Source organism: Furipterus horrens, unplaced genomic scaffold (assembly GCF_987537825.1).
Source record: "Furipterus horrens unplaced genomic scaffold, mFurHor1.1.pri manual_scaffold_2, whole genome shotgun sequence".
NCBI classification, from domain to species: domain Eukaryota; kingdom Metazoa; phylum Chordata; class Mammalia; order Chiroptera; family Furipteridae; genus Furipterus; species Furipterus horrens.
In genome coordinates, this window is record NW_028327172.1 from 68,274,358 (window position 1) to 68,289,480 (window position 15,123).

General features: G+C 37.1%; 1 pseudogene; it reads right to left on the reverse strand.

Annotated features, from left to right (window-relative positions):
- Positions 1–12,949: 12,949 nt before the first annotated feature.
- LOC150018749 (G protein-coupled receptor kinase 4-like) lies at positions 12,950–13,875 on the reverse strand (annotated as a pseudogene).
- Positions 13,876–15,123: the final 1,248 nt, after the last annotated feature.

Here is a 15,123-nt window from a genome sequence, read left to right on the forward strand (position 1 = left end):
CAAGGAAGAGCTCTAACCTCATAGGGCAGTGATTTTCAACTCATGTGCCACAACAATTTTTAAAACATGCAACACCTGACCAAATGATTTTCAGTGTAAGCACTGCCCAAATTTGTTGTCTTATAAAATGTCTTTCTTGGTCAATGTGCACTTCAAAATTATAAACTATGAACCAACATATTTTGTGACCTTGAATAATAGGTGTTTTTTTTCTAGCATATAACTGATGTGCATATGCACCACAAGATTTTTTTAAAAACTTGCAAATATATGATAAAAATAGCAATTCTATCAAAATATGTTAAAGTAGGCAGAAATGTTGTTGTAACAATTGGCATCCACCTCAAATCACTATATTATAAATTTTAACTTCATATGTTTAATATAGTGAAAAATGAGGCTAAGGATATAGGATACAGTTTAAACATTTTTCCCCTACAAGAGCTAATCAACCCCTCTCATTTTACTAGCTTTTCATGATCTTTCAAAATTTATTGCTTCCCTCAGCTAATTAATGACCCCCTTAAAAATGCTCCAAAATAGAATGTTCTCTCCTAAACTACTTGAATTCTCTTTCCATTTAGTTAGAAGTGCTATTGCAATTGCCTTTGGGTGAAGAGCTGACACCTGAGACTTGGCTCAGACTGTGTTATACTACAGTACTGTATTTCATTCCTGTAATTGCAGTTACATGCCCACTGTATTCTTTTACTTTATAAAAAAGTCTTTCATTTTAAAGCAAAATATGTTAATGAATATATATAGCTAGATGAATTTTTTAGTGATCACACCCATTTAGCCAATATTCTTATTTAAAAGAAAGAATATTATCAAGACCTTAAAAGTCCCTTCTCATGCTCTTTCCCAAATATTAACTCCCTAGAGTAATTATTATTCTCATGTCTATAACGATAGATTATTTTGTCTGTTTTAAATTTCATATAAATTGAATCCCATGGAATACACTCTGTACTAGGTAAGGCATGTTCCCCATATACATCTAGTGACAAAACTCAACCCACATCATCTATTTCTTGAATTTTCATGTGTCACAGACAGCTGGCTCACCATCAAAGATGTGTAATCAGTTTTTATGTGGCAGATTTGTCTAGCTGAAGACTGTATTATTACCCAATTTCCTTTGCTTCTAAGCGGGCCCATGGAAGTTTTCACAAATATTGTATGAACAAAAGGGCTGTGCCTCACTTTTTTGTCTGAGGTAGTTATCACAAAGGTAAGCCTTTTGCATACCTTCTCTCATCTTCCAATTGGATCCTGATGCTTAAGGCAACTACAAGATCCAGTAGTTGTGCAATCCTAAGATGAAGCAGGCTGGGTCCCTGAATGACCTCTTAGACAGTAGCTTCCCACTGGTATGGGATGCCTTCCTGGAATTTAAGAGTGAAAAAATAAGCATCTATTTGTTCTAACCATTTCATATTTTCAGCATTGTTGGGTATAGTAGCTGGTATTATCTTAGCTAATACAAGTCTCTTTCCCTTCCAATCAAATGTGTTTTTAACTTCTTCTTAGTAAAATAAATAGCCCCTATATATTGGTAAATGCAAATAGTTGTGTGGAGGACTAGAGAGGTTATTATTGAAAACCTATCATTAGAAGTAGTATAAGGTTTATTCTTACCAAAGATGGGACAGACTTAAGCAGTTAAGTAATTTCCCAAGGCCACTTGGCCATTAAAGTGGAAAGTGAGAACGGAACCAGTTCAAATGCATATACTCTTAACTACAAGGTATTGCCTGAATTACCCCATTTCCTTGCAATTATTGGGGAGGACCTTTTTATAAAAAGGCATAAAGACATAAAATTCAAAACAATTTATTGATTTAAATTAAATAGTTCAGATGATAGCACTTTATTTCACTTTTAATTTAACCACAGACAAAATCCCTGGATTATCTTTACAAGCTTTCTTTGCTTTTAAAGCACAGCTTGGTTTTATCATTTGAAAAATGTTTCAGGGAATGGGTAACCAAATATAATACATTTCAAATGATCATAATTGTTATTCAAGTTGGCAGGACAGGATATAAAAACTCCCATATTTCCTTCAGTATCTTACCACTTGGAAAGCTTTGACTAGAACACACTAGGATGAAAAAGTGCATTGCACTACAGTTAGGAATATAAGGTAGCATTGATTATCTGGGTTTACATTTTATTCACAGTTCACACACAGGGAATAATAAAATAAGTAGAAGTAGTTGGGATAGGAGAGAGGTAAGTAGGGTAGTACTATATGTGTTGAATAGTGCTAGTCAATTTCTTGGCATTTCAAGGTTTTTACAAAGCCGTAAGTGTAGCTAAAAGTACACTATTACAGATATGCAAAGGCTGATTCATTAATAACAAAATACCTTCACTTTTACCCAGAGATGACCAAATCTTATCCTTCTTCCCTATTAATATATGAGGAATGACTGTAAGTGAGATGACTGCTATTTTACTTTTTAAAGTTCATATACATGATTATTGTTATTTTAAAAGGAAGTTAAAAAGAGAGAAATAATTTGCTAAGATTTACAGTAGGTATTTGAACTTGACTGATGCTATTGAACACAGAAAAGGTGTGTAAAAAAATCTTTAAAATAGACATTAGAAGTAATATTTTTTATTTAAAAATGTTTTATTATGGAAAATTTTAAACAATCAAGAGCAGAAAGACATTATAATAAACATTCTCACATTCAATGCCTGGCTTCAAATATTATACTACTTACCAATCATGTTTCATCTGTTCTCTCCCCAAATTTATATATGTGTGTGCACATAGAGAATTGCATATATATACATATATACTTATTATATGCAGATATATATGTATATGTACATGTTTTATATAGCATCTCAATAACACTTACCAAAGGTAACAGATATTACTTAATATTACTAAATCCATACTCAAATTTTCATGTTCAGTACAAAACTGTTTTTTTCTTTTCTGTTACTTTACTGTTGTTTGTATCAGGAAGCAAAACTCCATAGAACCTATTTACTAATAATGCCCACTTTATACTTTAAAAGTCCCTCGACTTTTTCATTCCAGGTGTTTTCAATGGGCTGATGTAGATATACATATTATTTAGAAAAAACCAACAAAGTTTACACCAAAATATTTAAAAGAATGTAGACTAGTAGATCTGTGGAAGTTTCCAACAAGCTGCCTAGGGCCAGACTGGTACATGATCTGAAGCCACCAGAGGCAGATCCAAGAAGTGCAGATCATTCTAAGAAGCACCAATAAACAACAGGAGTCACAAAAATGGGGAGACAGAGAAACAACCCCCCATCGAAAGAAAAGGTAGAATCCCCAGAAAGAGTGCTAAATAAAATAGAGGAGAGCGAACTATCAAATATGAAATTCAAAACATGGATTATGGGAAACATCAATGAGTTCAGCGGAAACTACAAAGAACTCCAGGGAAACTACAAGGAACTTCAGAAAAACTACAAAGAACTTACTGAGAATTACACCAGCATGAAAAACAACATAGAAGCTATCAATAAGAGCCAGGAGGAAATGAAGAATACGATCTCTGAATTGAAGAACACAGTAGAAGGAATTAAAAGCAGGCTAGAGGAAGCAGAGGATCAGACCAGCGAGCTGGAGGACAATGTAGACAAAAACTCCCAGACAATGCAACAAAATGAAAAAAGACTAAACAAGGTTGAAGAGGTTCTAAGACAGCTGCAGGACAACATGAAACATAATAATATCTGTATCATAGGAATTCCAGAAGGAGAAGAACAAGAACAAGGGATAGAAAACCTCTTTGAAAAACTAATGAGAGAAAACTTTCCTAACATGAGGAGAGAAAGAGTCATGCAAGTCCAGGAAGCACAGAGGGTCCCAATGAAGATGAACCCCAACAGGTCCACTTCAAGACACATCATAATTAAAATGGCAACATTCAAGACAAAGAGAGAATCCTAAAGGCAGCAAGAGAGAAACAACTAATAACATACAAGGAAACTCCATTAAGGCTATCATCAGATTTCTCAGCAGAAACACTACAAGCCAGAAGGGAATGGCAAAAAATATTCCAAGCAATGAAAAACAAAGGTCTACAACCAAGAATACTCTACCCAGCAAGGCTCTCATTCAAGATTGGAGGTGAAATATGGAGTTTCCAAGACAAAAGAAGGTAAAAAGAATACATCTCCACCAAACCAGCATTGCAAGAGATGCTAAAGGGTCTGCTTTAAGAAGATGAAGAAACAGAGAGAGACAGAGAGGAACACGAGTACAAAGTGTGAAAGTGACAATGAATACTTATTGGTAATAACCTTAAATGTAAATGGATTAAGTGCTCCAATCAAAAGACACAGGGTAGCTGAATGGAATAGAAAGCATGACCCACATATATGCTGTCTACAAGAGACCCACCTTAGAACAAAAGATCTACACAGACTGAAAGTGAAGGGATGGAAAAAAGTATTTCAAGCAAATGGACATAAAAAAAAGCTGGGGTAGCAATACTTATATCAGATAAAACAGATTTCACAGTAAAGCCCATAAAAAAAGACGAAGAAGGACATTTCATAATACTTAAGGGAAAAATACATCAAGAAGATATAACCCTTATAAATATATATGCACCCAACTTAGGAGCACCCAAATATGTAAGGAAAATTTTGAAAGACTCCAAGAAAGATATAAATAGCAACATACTCATAGTAGGGGACTTTAACACCCACTGTCAACAATGGACAGATTTTCGAAGCAAAGAAACACCAAAGATCTTGAGGCACTGAACAACACTCTAGATCAAATGGATTTAGTGGATATATATAGAACTTTTCACCCCAAAGAAGCAAAATATACATTCTTCTCAAGTTCACATGGAACATTTTCAAAGATGGACCACATGGTAGGACACAAAACAAACCTCGACAAATTCAAGAAAATTGAAAATATATCAAGCATCTTCTCAGATCACAATGGCTTAAAATTGGAAATCAACCTCAAGGGAAAAACTCAAAAACATTCAAACTCATGGAGAATGAATAACATGCTATTAAACAATGAATGGGTTAACAATGACATCAAGGAAGAAATCAAAAAGTTTCTGGAAACTAATAATAATAAACACACTACAACCCAAAACCTATGGGATACAGAGAAAGCAGCTAGAGGAAAGTTCATAGCAATACAGGCTACCTAAAAAAGCTAGAAGAATCTCTAATAAAAAATTTAACCCTACAGCTACAAGAACTAGAGGAAGAACAACAAGCAATGCCCAGATCAAGTAAAAGGAAAGAAATTATCAAGATCAGAGCAGAATTAAATGACATAGAGACTAAACTAACAATTCAAAAGTTCAACATATGTAGGAGCTGGTTCTTTGAAAGGATAAAGAAAATTGACAAGCCTTTAACCAGGCTCATCAAGAAAAAAAGGGAGAGGACCCAAAGAAATAAAATCAGAAACGAAAGAGGAGAAATCATAACCAATACCACAGAAATACAAAAAATTGTAAGAAATTAGTACTAACAACTGTATGGCAAGAAGTTTGACAGCCTAGAGGAAATGAAAAAATTCCTGAACACATATAGTCTTCCAAAACTGAATCAAGAAGAAGCAGAAAGCCTGAATACACTAATAACAACTAGTGAAATTGAAACAGTAATAAAAAACTCCCGGCACACAAAAACCCTGGACCGGATGGCTTCACAGGTGAATTCTACAAAACATTTAGAAAAGAACTAACTCCTATCCTCTCCAGACTATTCCAAAAGATTCAAGAAGAGGAAAGACTCTCAAACTCATTCTATGAAGCCAGTATTACCCTAATTCCAAAACCAGGTCAAGACACAATAAAAAAAGAAAACTACAGGCCAATACCGCTGATGAACATAGATGCTAAAATACTCAAGAAAATACTGGCAAACCGGGTCCAGAAACACATTAGAAAGATCATACACCACGATCGAGTGGGATTCATCCCAGGGATGTAAGGATGGTTTAATATTCTCAAATCAATAAATGTAATACAACACATAAACAAAATGAAAGACAAACATCACATGATCGTATCAATAGATGCAGAAATAGCATTTGATAAAGTACAATACCCATTTATGATGAAAACTCTCAGCAAAATGGGAATAGAGGGGGCATACCTCAACATAATAAAGGCCATATATGAGAAACCTGAAGCCAACATCATACTCAATGGGCAAAAACTGAGAGCATTCCCCCTGAGATCAGGAACAAGACAACATAGTCTTGGAAGTTCTAGCCACAGAAATCAGACAAGAAAGAGAAATAAAAGGCATCCAAATTGGAAAAGAGGAAGTAAAACTGTCATTATTTGCAGATGACACGATAGTGTACATAGAAAACCCTATAGACTCCACGAAGAAACTACTCAACCTAATAAGTGGCAAAATAGCAGCGTACAAAGTCAATATTCAGAAATCGAAGGCATTTCTGTACAACGATAATAAAATATCAGAGATAGAAACTGAAAGAAAAATCCCATTTACCATAGCAACAAGAAAAATAAAGTGCCTAGGAATAAACTTAACCAAGGAGGTAAAAGACCTGTACTCAGAAAACTACATAACACTGAAGAAAGAAATTAAGGAAGATACAAATAAATGGAAGCATATACCACGCACATGGATGGGAATAATCAACATTATTAAAATGTCCATATTACCCAAAGCAATTTATAGATTCAATGCAATCCCTATTAAAATACCGATGACATTTTTCACAGACCTAGAATAAATACTTCAAAAATTTATATGGAACCAAAAAAGAGCCCGAATAGCCACAGCAATTTTGAGGAAGAAGAACACAGTAGGAGGAATCACAATATCTGATATCAAACTATACTACAAGGCCACAGTAATCAAAACAGTCTGGTACTGGCATAAGAACAGACATATAGATCAATGGAACAGAATAGAGTGCCCAGAAATAAACCCAGGTCTATATGGTCAACTAATATTTGACAAATGGGGAAGGAACATCAAATGGTGTGAAAAGAGCCTCTTCAACAAATGGTGTTGGGAGAACTGGACATGGACATGCAAAAAAAAAAAGAAACTAGACCACCAACTTACAACATACACAAGAATAAACTCAAAATGGATTAAAGACTTAAATGTAAGCCACGGCACCATATAAGTCCTATTGGAAAACATAGGCAGGAAAATTTCAGATATCCCATGTAGCAACATTTTTACTGATATATCTCCTAAGGCAAGGGAAATAAAGGAAAGAATAAATAAATGGGACTACATCAAGCTAAAAAGTTTTTGCTGAGCTAAAGAAAACATCAGCAAGCTGAAAAGGAAACCAACCATATTGGAAAACATATTTCCCAATGTTATCTGAGACAAGGGATTGATCTCCAAAATATATAAAGAACTCATACAACTCAACACCAAGAAGACAGACAACCCAATTAAAAAAATGGGTAAAGGACATGAACAAACACTTCTCCAAAGAGGACATACAGAGGGTCCATAGACATATGAAAGAATGCTCAACATCACTAGCCATCAGAGAGATGCAAATAAAAACCACAATGAGATACCACCTCACACCAGTCAGAATGGCCATCATCAACAAATCCACAAATAACTTGTGCTGGAGAATATGTGGAGAAATGGGAAGTCTGGTGCATTGCTGGTGGGAATGTAGACTGGTGCAGTCACTATGGAAAACAGTATGGAATTTTTTCAAAAAACTAAAAATGGAACTGCCTTTTGAACCAGCAATTCCATTGCTAGGATTATATCTGAAAAATCCTGAAACACAAATTCAGAAGAACCTATGCACCCCTATGTTCATAGCAGCACTATTTACAATAGCCAAGTGCTGGAAACAATCTAAGTGCCCATCTGTAGATGAGTGGATGAAAAAACAGTCGTACTTTTACACAATGGAGTACTATGTAGCAGAAAGAAAGAAGGAACTTCTACCATTTGCAACAACATGGATAAAACTAGAGAGAATTATGCTTAGTGAAATAAGCCAGGCAATGAAAGAAAAATACCTTATGCTGTCACCTATTATAGGAAACTAATGAACAACACAAATGAGCAAAATCGAACCAGAGGGCATAAGCCTTTGATCTCAATATCTGAGTGACTGTCTGTACATATAGGCCCCATTTAATCCTGTCTTCAGCGCTGCCTCCTGAGACTCAACAGTTTGGCTGAACTAAATGGCTTGAATACAACAAGGATGCCTGCCTGTTAAACCAAAAACGCTGTTGTCCAGGGACAGCCAACTGACTTGTAGTCTGCACGATCCTTCCCCATGTGGGAAGGCCACCCTCCCCTCCACACCCCCACTCTTATTAGGGTTTTCTGGACCCAAGGGTAAGTAGGACGACAACCATGTCCAGCTTGAAGCCGCTAGAGGAGCTTGAGACCTTCACCCGTTTTTCTTTATAAGATTATAAAGGGTCTTAAAAAAAAAAAAAAGTATGAATGACCCACGGACATGGACAACTGAGTGGAGACTGTATGTGGGGGAAGGGAGGGGCAGGGTGCAGGGAAGCAAGAGGGGTAAAAAAGTGAGACAACTGTAATGGAAAAACAAACAAAAAAATTTTTTTTAGTGGGGGATAAATGAAAATATGAAGAATGGAAATGCCAGTTCAGTGAATATTAGGACAAAGATTTTCCTTCACGTTGTATATTTTTCTCCCTATTTGATCCCTCCAGAGTTTGGCATTCTAAACAAGTAAGTAATGACATAAGTTCCTTTTCATAGAACTAATAAGACCAGTTGTTAATAGAGGTTCCTTTTTTTTTTTTGACCAAGTCTTTGACTGGAATGTCAAGCCTAAAGGAAACATACTTGGGCTCAGGTTGTTACCAAAAAGCCCTGAGGAACTGGGAATGACTTTCAAAGGTAATAAAAGCCCGTGAGATAAAAGGCCTGGTACCATGGTTGGTTGTGCGGTCCACAGCAATCTTTCCAGGGAAGGAACGAAGGTTGTTTTCCTGAAAGATGGCTAGAAGGGACCTTAAGGCACAATGAAAAACCAGAAAGACTTTGAAAAACCAGGTGTATACAGGCAAGGATGAATGCCAGATATGTGGCTCAGCTTCTGTGCCCTGAAGAACAGACTGAGGGTCACCCCAAATATTCCTTGGGTAAGTTCCAGCAAAGCAGAACTAAAGATCATAAGTGATCATTTGCTGCTCTTGTTATGTTTATGCAAATGAACAGGATAAATTAAAAATGGACGTAATGTAGTCCCTTTAAAGAAAAAGAGGGTAACCTTAGTGAGAAAAATCATTATTCAAGGAAAATCACAATGATCAGTAGTAGAGTATAAAATAGGGCAACTAACCGTCTTAAAAGTTTCTCCTCATTTAAAATATGGTTTCACTTGAAAATTAAACCATGTCTATGATATCATCAAAGATATTCAAGTTGCAGGCAAATAGAATTTCAAGTGCCTTGCATCTGGATGTCTTCCCAATAAGACAGTCTTACAGATTTAGAGACTTGTTTGTGGGTTATGTTACATAAATTAACACGTGTTTTCTGTTTTCAAAGGACATAAGCCTATGATCGCATTACCTGAGTGATTGTCTGTACGCATAAGCCTCACTTAATCCTGTCTGCAGCGCTGCCTTCTGAGACTCAACGGTTTGGCTGAACTAAATGGCTGGGTTGGTGAAGAATGGGGTGGTCTGTGGGCTTCACTTTAAAACTGGTTTCTCTTTTCTATCCTAATGGCTTGGACAGAAAAGGCCCAGAGGTCTGAGAGGGAGAAAACCTAAACTATTTCCCTCAGCCCAAACTAAGTATAATGGGGAAAAGGGTTTTGGACAGGTGAGATGTGCCTAGCACACCTTCCTCCAAAGAAGCCCCCCCCCCCTTTTTTTTCTTTCTCCTAACATGGAACATTGAAAAATTAATCCCTGCCTTTTTTCATCTAGTAGTTATGGATTGAATGATGTCTTTTAACCCTTTTTGCCAAATCTTTTGCCCCCAGAACACAACAAGGATGCCAGCCTCTTAAACCAAGCAAGCCGTTGACCGGAGAGAGCCAACTGACCTGGAGTCTGAACGATCCTTCCCCATGTGGGAAGGCCACCCTCCCCTCCACACCCCCACTCTTATTAGGGTTTTCTGGACCCAAGGGTAGGTAGGACGATGACCATGTCCAGCTTGAAGCAGCTAGAGGAGCTTGAGACCTTCGCCCATTGTCCTTTACAAGATTACAAAGGGTCCTAATATTTGAGAGGGGGGGGATAGTTATTTTTTATGAACCAGGGGTATGGACATGGGGCGGGATTGCTGGGGGAGGGAGATGCTGGGTGGAGGGGAGCAAAGGGAGAAAATTGGAACTGTTGTAACAATATAATCAATAAAAAACATTTAAAAAAATAAAATAAAATAGTCTATATAAAAAAAAAGATTATAAAAGGTCTTAAGTCTGAGAGGGAGCGATTGTTATTTTTTTATTGTTAAAATAATTAATTAATCATTTATTTATTAAAAAAAGAATAAGAATATATGAAAAGGTGACGCGGGAGAGCTTGTATGTACGACCCATGGGCATGGACTTGGGTGGGGGGGGTATTGCTGGAGGAGGGGGGTGTTGGGTGGAAGAGAGCAAAGGGGAAAAATTGGAACTATTGTAACAATATAATCAATAAAATATACTTAAAAGAAAAAAAGGACTGTAGACTAAACTTTCCACATTGAATTATTTCAAACATTGAAGATTATAGGTTCTTTGCTAACATCTTTAATTTAATGCTCCCAACTTTTCATTTACACTGAAAATATTTATATTTCTATCTATATGTATGTTGGTAATGATCCCTTTATCTATTGTAAGTCAAGGTATCTTATAAGCATGGGCTTTCATTCATTTTCAATCTTACATATATTTTTATTGAGTCAAATTTAATAAAAAGCTTTTATGCGGAAGACCTGAATTCAGAATAGCTAAATAGTATATGTTAGGGTGCCCTGGCTGGTTTAGCTCAGTGGATTGAGCGTCGGCCTGTGAGCTAAGTGTCTCTGGTTCAATCTTCCAGTCAGGGTACATTAGAGAAGGAAAACTCTGACTCCAAAAAACCTCCGCTGCCTTGCGGCATACCTCTTCAGGGGAAAGGCTAAGGGAGTAAACCCCGACAGAAAATGCGGAGCCGGAGTCCCTAAGGTGGTTTGACGTTGTAGTCAACACCGGCAACTCCTGCGGCGCACCTGAACCCAAGCTGTATCGACTCCGTCTTTCCCTTGGACCCTTCAGCTGTGAAGAGAGGGGGGGTCTGCTGCATGGGCAACAGCAGACCCTCCATATTACCCTGCCCAGGCTCTGTAGCTTCAGCATCATCACAAGATGTCGATTCAACACGGGAGGAGACAGATACCATGTCACTCCCGAGTCGGACTGCACAGCCATTCTTGGCGGTGCAGATAGACTCTTAAGAAGCTACACCATCGTCTCTCGAGACGGACGGCTGCCGACGATATGTTAGGGATAATGATAGTTAAGGATACTTTATTTTTAACAGCTATATTACAATATAATTCACATACCATAGAATTCACATAGTTAAAGTTTAAAACTCAGTGGGTGATTTTTGGTAAATTTGTTGCTACGTGCAACCATCACAATAGTCATTGTGAGAACATTATCATTACCTCAAAAATAATTATAGTGCATGTAGTTTTCTCACCACTATTTACCTTGATTCCACTCCCTAGCCCTGTACAAGCACTAATCTACTTGTTGTTTGTATATATTCTCTAATTATGGACTTTTATATGAATGGGATGATATAAAATGAAGTATTTTATGTCTGCCTTCCTTCAGTAAGCATGTTTAGAGGTTTATCTATTTTTGTAGTATATATCAACACTTTATTCCTTTTTGTGGTAGAAGAACATTCCACCAAATTTTGTTTATCCATTCATCTGTTGAGGACAATTGTTAAATTTTCTTTCTTTCTTTTTTTTTTTTGTCTCGAGGTATCTTTTGATATCTTCTTGATCTCATTGCTAAGCAACTCATTGTTTAGAAGCATGTTATTTAGCATCCATGTATTTGTGTGTTTCTTATAACTGATTTCTAGTCTCATACAATTTTGTTTAAAGGAGATGCTTGATATAATTTCAATCTTCTTGTGACTTATTTTGTGGCCAAATGTGGTCTATTTTGGAAAATATTCCATGTGTCCTTGAAGAGAATGTAATTCTGTTGCCTTGGAATGTAATGCTCTAAAAATAGCAATTAAATACATCTAACCTAATATGTCATTTAAGGCCCTGGTTTCCTTGTTGATTTTCTGTCTGGATGATCTATTCATTGATGTCAATGGGATGTTAAGGTCCCCTACAACGACTGTATTACTGTAGATTTCACCTTTCATGTTTGTCAATTTCTGCTTTATAAATTTAGGTGCTCCTATGTTGGGTGTGTAAAAATTGAGGGGGGTTTTAACCTCTGGTTGGATTGATTGCTCTGTCATTATACACCGTCTTTTTTTTTGTCTCTTGTTATAGCCTACACCAAAGGAGTTTTGGAGACCAAGAAGGCAGTATTTCAGAATATAACTGCCCTGGACATAATATTAGCCTCTTAAAGTCATTTATAGTAGGGGAAGAATTTTGTACTTATATATCCCTGCTTATATCTGAATTTTTTGGTAAGCTGTGTCATGCAGGTTTATGGAATTCACAAATAGGATAAACACCAAGCTATGTGCTCCTGGGTGTTGGGATACAGCTCTGAGCAGTGAGCATCATGGTCCCCTGGGCAGCTCTTCCTTCTCGCTGGCTGGTTGCAGGGTTAATGTGGCCTCTCTTCTGAGGAATCTATTGAATAAGCCTCTCTTCAGTTCAGCAACTCTTGACAGTTTTATCTTCTAGATCTAATGCTACAAGTTCCTTAATTTCTGTCGGGAGATGGATACACACCCCATAACAGATTGGTCATTAGAGGTGTTCTCTGCGGTGTCCAGGTCCATCCAGGACACCTTTGCAGTAAACCATATGTGGATCAGGACAGAACAAGGACTAACATCACTTCCATCCTTTTGAAGTTAATGTCCTTATACCCAGGGTGACCTTTCACTCTAGTTGCTCCATTGCTCTTCCAGCCCAGGAGCTGCTTGAGATTGTTATTGATTAACTTCTGGTAAATGGACTCAGCTTCCCCTGTAAACTTCTTGGAATGCTCCTCAGTGTCCTTTACTTGCCATTCCACCTCCTCCCATTTGATTTTCTCTTTGAATTTTCTGAATGTCCCTGAATAATTTCATATATTAGACAGTCAAGTCCCCACCAGTCAGAACAGAATGTATAGTTGTTATTATTGTTAATTTCAGGAGCCATGTAGCTGACTGTTCCAACTTTCTCCCCAATCATCTCTCCTTCATGGGATCTTCATGGCTAACCTAAAATCTGAAATTCTGAACTTTTTCATGATGATGGAGGAAATAGTCTCAGGATTTTGGTCCCTATACAAACTCCTATATCCCCATAGTGTCTTCCAAGCCACAGTACGATCTGCAGCATAGAAAACAGCTCTACACTCATTGAAGCTGGGGTTGTCCATGTTGTAGTTATAGAACTTCAAGTCCCCTCCTTTCAGAGTGGTTAGCCCCAAGCACAGGGGATCTTTGGTTCCGTAAGTGTATTATAAACACAGATCTACTGTGCACTTTCTCTATGATTCTTTTCTCATTTTGTGCCATGGCTCCACCTTTCCTCTTCTTTATTCTTTTTTTTTCCCTAACATTTTACAGGCATAGATTTTTCTTGTAGCTCTTACTTGACAGGCACAAACCTCTCCAAATCTGTCTTTCTTAGAATCTGTAAAGTCTACATGTTTTCTTTGTTATGGTTGCCTTTCCAGCCATTTCCACTATAAAAATTGAGGGGAAAAAAGTGGCTTTCTTGGTGTTCTTCAAGTGGTTCTCCACTTAAATGACTATGGAAAACTCTCTTGCACTCCTCAAAGACCTCTTTGGAAGAAGTATCCTTCAGTTGCGATCTGCATTCTCTCATAGTACGTGGAGGTATGTGTGGTTCAGGGGCTGTGGTGTTCTCATTAATGAAGAATGTGTTTAACAGTCCACAATTTCTTCAGTTCTCACAAGAGGCCACTTCATATTCTGCCACCACACCCAGGAATTCAGTACACCTCCTCAGGTAGTGTTTTTTTTTTTTTTAAATCACATAATTTTCTGAAGAGAAGATTTCCTAGTGGCTGCTAGTCACAAAGACTGCCATAATCCTTTTCTTGGCGCTCTTTCCCCAGCAGCAAGTTGGTCACGAGGTTTTCCAGCTCCATGGACCCATACCACCATGGAGCCATAGCCACCACATGTGTCACTGCCACTGGGGACCCTCCAGGGTCTCCTGTGAGGACTGGGTGGGTGGTGCTGACAACCCAGCCACCAGGTTCTTAGTGGTCACCACCTCGATAACATGGCTCAGGCTCTGAGCCCCATCACCATCCTGGAGGATGGCACTTTAGCATAATATAAATTTTTAATATTACTAATATTGTGAAACAAAATACTAATGAAAATTGGGTATTTTGCTACTATGCTTTTATGGGATACTGCCAGATTTTGGGATTGCAAATATGAATTATTTTACTGCTTATTTGGGGAAGTCTTATCTCCTGATTTGAAGTAAATGAAAAACCTTTACAATATTCTTTCTTAGTTTTAATCTGTGTTTCAGTGTTCAAATGTATAATCTTTGGAGATTTAAATGCTATTTACCATCTATTGTCCATATAAATATTCCAATAGAGAATTATCCCACAAAGACAAAACCTGACATATATAGTTGTTGAAACAATCATCACTGGAAACCTGATATGTGTTCATGACTGTTTAAACCATGGTGTGGATTAAACTGATGGGCATTATTCCAGTCTAATTACAGCTTGCATTGAAGAATGACAATAAATTAAACTGATATGTTAAAATGAGAACGTAGATTATCTAAATCAATTTGACTTAGTTGTGTTTTCCAGAAAACCTCTGGGTGAGACAGATAAAACTGTAAACCAATAAATAACTTCATTGCTTTATTCAGGAAATTCTCAGAGACAGATTTTTCAAATACAACAGTCTACTCATTTGGACAACTTC